The 7338-nt window shown below is 29.4% G+C and overlaps 1 long non-coding RNA gene across 1 annotated transcript; it reads left to right on the plus strand.

Moving 5' to 3' along the window:
• Positions 1-4247: 4247 nt before the first annotated feature.
• LOC133701333 (uncharacterized) lies at positions 4248-5095 on the plus strand. The gene is made up of 2 exons (XR_009843547.1): positions 4248-4731; positions 4813-5095. It is a non-coding gene; the product is annotated as an uncharacterized LOC133701333 (long non-coding RNA).
• Positions 5096-7338: the final 2243 nt, after the last annotated feature.

Raw genomic sequence — 7338 nt, forward strand, 5'->3', positions numbered from 1 at the left:
ATTATTTATTTAGATCAAACAGTAACGATTCAGGTCTAAAACAATAACAGTTAGACTTTTACATGAATACTATATATATATATATAAGAACTGAGTTGTGCGGACACTTGCATGTTGAGATACTAACTCTGAAAATATACATGATATGTGTATGTATGTTATGATGAGGAAATGAACATGCATAGAAAGTAACATATGTGTAATGAATGAATATGGATTCTCTATAACATTTGACTGGAAGGGATCATGACCAAAAACTTCCTTGTGATTCAAAAGGAGCGACCAAAATTGAATCTTCTATTGGGGGAGGTCACGAGACAAGCGAAGCAAGTGTGTGATTTTCTCTTCTCATTGCACTTATGCAATTTAAAGTTATTTTGGTGAATACAATTACAACAAATGTCATGTTCAATGTAAATAAAGTCTAGCGTATTTCACCTTGTCTTTGATTTGGTTCTTCTTCTAACCATTGTCAGCTAACTCTTTCAGCTGTTTGTAATTCTTTTGGATTTGTTGTATATGTTTTCTCATGGAGTTTGTTCCCTTTTTGTAAATCCTGTATATGAACTTGCTGGTTCTCCAACCTTGTTATTTTTTTATATGCTTTATATACTTACATTTTGATAAATAAAAAAGTCTAGCGTATTTATAAAATTAGCTTTGGCTAATAGCACCCGTGATAGGATTGCTGGGAAATGAATTACAAGATTAGCTTCGGTTAATGGCATCCATGATAGGATTGCTGGGAGATGAATTACAAGATTAGCTTTGGTTAATGATGTCCACGTTAGGATGCCCGAGAATGATTGATAAGACTCGATTTATAAAGGGTATCCGTGTTGGAATGACCTGAGAGAAATTGATAAATATAATTGTCTAAAGGACTGTTATTGCAGGAGTAATGATGGCAGGGGCATCCGTTTCTCTGGTTTAGTGAGTGGAAGAAGACGAACGGTTCTCTTTGAAACGACACCGTTCGATTGTTAATGGCCATTTGCGTTTTAGTCCTTGGAAGTTTTGACATTTTCGTAAGCAAGCCCCTGGATAAACTTTATTTGGAACCCTGCATTTCAGCGCATTTTACAAAACAGTCCTTGGACTCTAATCTGTTGCAATTTTGCCCCAAATTAACCCCAAACTTTGGTATTTCTTCAATTAAGTCCCTGCTTTCATTAATTCAATTAATTCCAAGCTTAATTAAGTCTCAAAACTTATCAATTTTCCAATTAAAACCTTGATTGGATTAATTAAATTAATTTCAAGCTTTATTAAAGTCTCAAAACTTATCAATTCTCCAATTAAACCCTTGATTGGATTAATTAGATTAATTCCAAAGTTTAATTAAACCCCAAAACTTCCAATCATGTTGCCTTTAACCCAAATTTTAATTCATTCTTCATTTATTTTATTTTATTTTATTTTTCATCATTATCATCATTTTTTTAAAAATCCTTTTCAGTAAATAAAATAATAATAATAATAATTAAAATAAAATGGTAAAAAATTGAGTTATGACAAGCATAATGGAATTAATGCGATTATGCAGTATGCTTTTGTGTAGTACATTAGTTATCTTGTAATTAACCCTTTTGAAATGTTTAAGAATACTTATTATGTTTTAAATTCTCTCTTTACATGTTAGTAACCCTTTTTCTTTTAAATTTTATAATATGATTTGTGGGCTATGTTCATATTGAACTTATTCGTGTGTGTGTGTGTGTGTGTGTGTGTGTTTGATGATTGAAATAAGGTTCGAAAATATGGAACCTTGTGATGATGGGTTGATTGAGTAAATTGATAGTAGTCGATAACTTAGGATGTCCTAAATACAAATGAACTTTGCCAAAATTTTGAAAGAATTCTTTATATAAAAAAAATTACCCTCAAATTAAGAGCATATGTTAAGATTTTATATAAAAGCTAGTGCCAAAAAGACTTGGCTAACTAGAAAAAAGAAAAGTTATGTTGGTGTACATAAAAAGAGAGATGAAGGAATAAATGAAAGGAAAGCTCTATACCAAATTGAAAACTTAAATAGTGAGACTTAAAGATCTAGTTTGCCCTTGTAAGATGCCTTTGGGCCTATATAGATCTAAACATGTATAAAAAAAGTTCTTGTTTATAGACCTTAACCAAAGAGCTAATTTCTGAAGTATTTCTGTCTAGATCTTTGTTCTAAAACACCATAAAATGGTAAAATTAAATAAGACAATGATAAAATTGCTTGTTTTTGAAAATTCCCTATCTCTAAATGATCTCACTACTGCAAGACATGATCAATTGAATTTGGCATGCACCACTGGATCCTAAGCCAATCATAAATCTACTCCATAGTTTCCATGGCTCCAAACAATGTAGGAACAAATGACCGGAGGATTCTGTTTTATAGTCACAAAATGGACAAGTCATTTGTTGATGGGATATGATATGATTAGAGGCTAAGAACTCCCTGGTACATAATTTTCCATGCATCAATTGCCATAGAAAAGCTTGAATCTTAGGATATACTAGACCTTTTCATAGTAATGAAGAGATCGAAAACACACCTGGGAATAGTATCCTGCAAATGGTGATACATTCAAATTTAACTGTGTAATTACCTATTGTGTCAAAATTCCAACACATAAGACAACTTTTGAGCATATAGATGAAAGAATGTGTAGAGGTTGTAGTTCTGTAACTCTCAACTCTCTTTGCCACTGTAAGTTCAATCTTGGTGTCATAACTAGATTTTTTACCCTTTATTTCTTACTTTTTTAAAAGAAAATCCAAAAAATAGCAAAAACAACAAAAAATACAAACAATTTATTTTTGATGTATTTGTGTTGTTTTTGACATTTTCAGTATCTCTTCAAAATAATTTAAAATTCAAAAACCTACTTTTGATGTGTTTGAATTATAAGACACTCATTTCAAAGTCATTAATTTATTTTTATCATTGAGTCGTCGTTGACATTAATGCCCATTTCAAAAAAAATAATTGAATTATGCATGGCAAATTCCAAAGGTTAACTTAGAAACTAATCTCTAGTAGTACTACTTGAGGTATTTGGTTGTTGAGGAACAAAATTGTTTTTGAGAAGCAAACTATAAGCTTGTTTGATTGTTTCTCTACCGTCCTTCATCGAGTTGCTATTTAATTGCATACTCTGGATTCAAACTTTACTTATACAAGAAATGACCTCTTAAGATCTTCTAATGGCATCAAATTGTGGTGTAATAAGAAATCTTAGGTAGTCTCTTTATTTTTGTTGTAGCAAATTTCCCCCCCTAAGTCTGTTCCTTTTTTCTTCTTCTTCTTTTTTTTTGTCATGTCCCTGTATTTTGCTTTGGCTATTGGTTTTATGGCCTTTTCAATATACTCTCGATGATTATTCAAAAAAAAAAAAAGCAAATAAAATATTTAGAAAAGAAGACCAAAAGTAAAGAAAAAAAAAGAAAATCAGAGACCAAAGTGATTTTGGGTTGCTTGGTCACTAAGACCCCGTTTATTTGCTGGAAAGTAGTTTCTTTTTGGAAAGTGAATTCCAAAAAAGTGAATTATCTTTTGATGTTTGGTAGTATAATGAAAAATAAGTTGGAAAATACTTTTTAGTGTTTGGTTATGTCATGGAAAATGAGCTGAAAAATAACTTATTAATGTTTTATTTTTCTGAAGTTTATTAAAATAATGAGGAACAAATCTTACAAATTAAAAAGTTGAATGAGAATTAAATTAAAAAAAATATAATTTCATAAATTATCTCAAATAAAATAAATAATAAAAAAAATGAAAGATGAAGAAATTAAAATAATAATAATTAACATTTCATAAATTATTTCAAATAAAATAAGTAACAATCAAAAGAATGAGGATCAAATTTGATAGATAAAAAATTTTAATAAAAAAATGATAAGGAAAAAAAAAATAATAATTATAAAAATGAGGATCAAAGTTAATATAAAAATTAAATTTTAAGAGATGAAATTGAAAAATAAATATTTAAAACAAAATATATATAGCAATTAAAAGTTTGAGGACCAAATTTGATATAATCAGCAAATAATATGATATTTTTAAATTTTTCACAACTTCCAGAAAGTGTTTTTTGTCTAAATTTTTCAGGAAAAATTTAAAAAATAATTTTTTAAAAATTATTTTTCAGAAAATAAACATATTCTAAGTGTGCTTGGAAACCAATCAATTTTAAAGAAAAAAAAATTATTTTGCCTACAGAGATTCTGACACAAAAAGGGAGAGGGGAATTTTAGGGGAGCATTAGCCAATAAAGAGAATATGTCAGAGGCTCCCTTAACAATAAAAAAGCAAAGTAAATACTTAGAGTTTTCTACCCATCAGTCGCCGCTCAAAAGAACGAAAAAAAACTCTCCAGCATTACTCTCTAAACCGCCGAAGCTGCTGACCACCACACACCGACAACCTTTTTTCCCTCACTCAACAACCAGCCTCAACCACTGTGAGCAACTTCCTTTCCCAAACCCTCAACACCAGCAACAGTAACGAGTTCTTCCTCACGACAACGACTCTCTCTTCCTCTCGGCCAAAACAATCTCTACAGCAGCCCGACCATGCTCCATCAAAACACTCCAGCTTGTGACCAGTGATCTCCCTCTCAATAGAACAACCCAGTAACTAGACTCACCGCATCTTCGTCCACCAGTGACGACAACAACTGCCAATAAAGGAGAAACAAAACAGAGAGAGAGGAGTAAGAGCTGAAATTTGAAGTGGTTAGATCTATCTCCTTAGAACTCTGTTTGCCTCATCACTAATCAAAGTAGAAAGAGTAGTTAATGATCTACCAAATCCAGTGGGTCTCAGTCCGTTAAGATCACCAGAGGGTGACTGCAAGCATCGCCAGCCATGGACACGCGTGAGCTGCACAAACTGAAGCAACTTGGTTTCAAACACCTCTGAAGGTAAATTTGTAACCTCAAATTATTTTTTGAAGAAATGGCTATAATATTGTGAAAATTAAAACAATGTTTATCTTTATGTCTAAATTTTGGACTGTTTAAATATTATTTGATTTGAATTCATATATATTTTTTGTTTGATAATTTATGTTAAACTAAGAATTTATATTTTGAGTTATGATTGTTTTTGAAAATTAAATAATAGTGTGTGAATTATGTTTGGGTTTGTGTTAATTTATTAAAATTAGTATGAAATTTGAACAAAGTTTATAAAAATAAAATTCATGTTTTTATATCGCTTGGTTTTAAGGAGATGAACATAGTATATTTAATTATCAAATATACAACTCTTTGCATGTAAAACTCAACCATTTTAGCTTGTATCAACAAAGTTGAAAATGAGTTGCCATGGTCTAAAAATTAAAAGTGTGTACTTCGAAAAGTTATAAAATAATCTTACACAAACAAGATATAAACAACGGTATGACTATTGGCATGCCAAGAAAAAAGAAAAAAATGGAAATGAAGAGAAACAATTCCCTCATTTAATCTAAGACCAAAATATTAATATTGGTTTGGTCTTAACATGGGATTTAGTTACTTGATCATAATATTGGATATTTAATATTGTTAGAGAATTAAATAAATTGTATCTTGAAAGTCTTATCTAATAGTTTAAGTTATTAGATTGAGATGGATCTTTTACAAATATCAAAGTTGCATATTTAAATTAGAGAGAATATAGATAAAGAAATTCAAACTCATAACTATTTAGATACAATATCATATAATTATTTCAATTTAAAATTATAAATTTGAGTTAATTTTTTATCCTTGAGCATTTTCATATTGCTAGTTTGAGCAAACTAGAATATATGATAAGAAGCTTGAAGAATTTTGATTAGGGTTAGAGATTGAGATATTGAGTCGGAGGTATATACATGCTCGCCATATATATATATATATATATATATATATATATATATATATATATATATATATTGTACTTTTGTGGTCTTTGTTGCATTTGTCAGGTTAACTTCTATCATTTGATGCTTGATGACAACCGATCTTGAGCATGGCCGGCCTTTATTTTCTTCTAGATTGTCCAACTCTTTCAACCCAAATCGATCGATAAATAGGTGGTCAGATATTAGACTCTGAAAAGTTTGAACTTAATTGACTTGGATAGTTATCCCTGTAGACACCAAAGAGAAGGCAGAGTTTTGTTGATTATTGATAAACATATATGTACAGAATAATTGTTCTAATAAAATAAGTAATTAATGATCTTTGTTAGATTTTTTGCTCCCCTAACAGTTTATATTGCTAGGTTGAGTGATTCTTTAAAATGTTGTCAAAGGCTTTTGACATATTGATGAGATCATTTACTTTTTTGCCTAATTTATATTCCAACGAATTTTGGAGTGCCATGGTTCGATTTATTATTATTTAATTGGATTATACCGTGTGAGACAGATGTGAAGTCAACTATAATTATGCTTCACTTATAAGAACATAAAAACAACATCGTATTAATTTATATAGCATAATCCATCCGGATGTTAACTTTTTTCTCACAAATTTATTACAATGATTTTCAAAATGTTGAGTTGAGAATAATTAGGAGACTTAACCTTTGGTTTAGTTAATTCTTTTTTATTTATATGTGTAGGGCAATATATAATAGTTAAGGTAGAGAATACAATACTAGAGTAGTGCCTATAATATTTCCTATATAGTATACATTCTATAATATGCCCCCTCAATATAAGGATGGAGGATCGACCCGAAGCACTACAACATTTAACAGTTTTACTGACGGAATTTTTCCATCTGTGTAAGACATATATTCCGTCGGTAATTAATTTACCAACTAAATCACCAACGAAAATGCTCCATCGATGAATCTTTCATCGGGTAATTTTTTGTTCATCGGCAAATTCATTGGTAATAAAAAAATATTATTACTGACAGATTTACTGATGGACAGACGCGTAAAAAAAATATCTGCTTCATTTTGTTGGTATATCCCTCGAAAAATACCATCGGTAATTTTGTTGGTAATTATTTAAAAACATTTTTAAAAAATCCATTTTATAAAATTATAAAATAATTAAATTAACATAAATCAACACTCTATAATATATACTCAAAATGCTTGGAAAAAAGAAGAAGAAAATAAACTCTAAAAATATAGAAAAATCCTATAAATGAAGAAGCGATTGCTAAAAATTTATAAATCCTATAAATAAATCAATTACAAATTGATCTCATATGAAAAAAAGATCTCACAACAACATTCATACAATTATTAAGAACAAAAACAATTAAAAATAAAATAAAAAACAAATATAGTGAAAAAAATCATGAAAAAAGAAGAAAAAAAAGAAAAATCTTACTTTAATGTAGTTGCAAATG

Source organism: Populus nigra, chromosome 8 (assembly GCF_951802175.1).
Source record: "Populus nigra chromosome 8, ddPopNigr1.1, whole genome shotgun sequence".
NCBI lineage: Eukaryota > Viridiplantae > Streptophyta > Magnoliopsida > Malpighiales > Salicaceae > Populus > Populus nigra.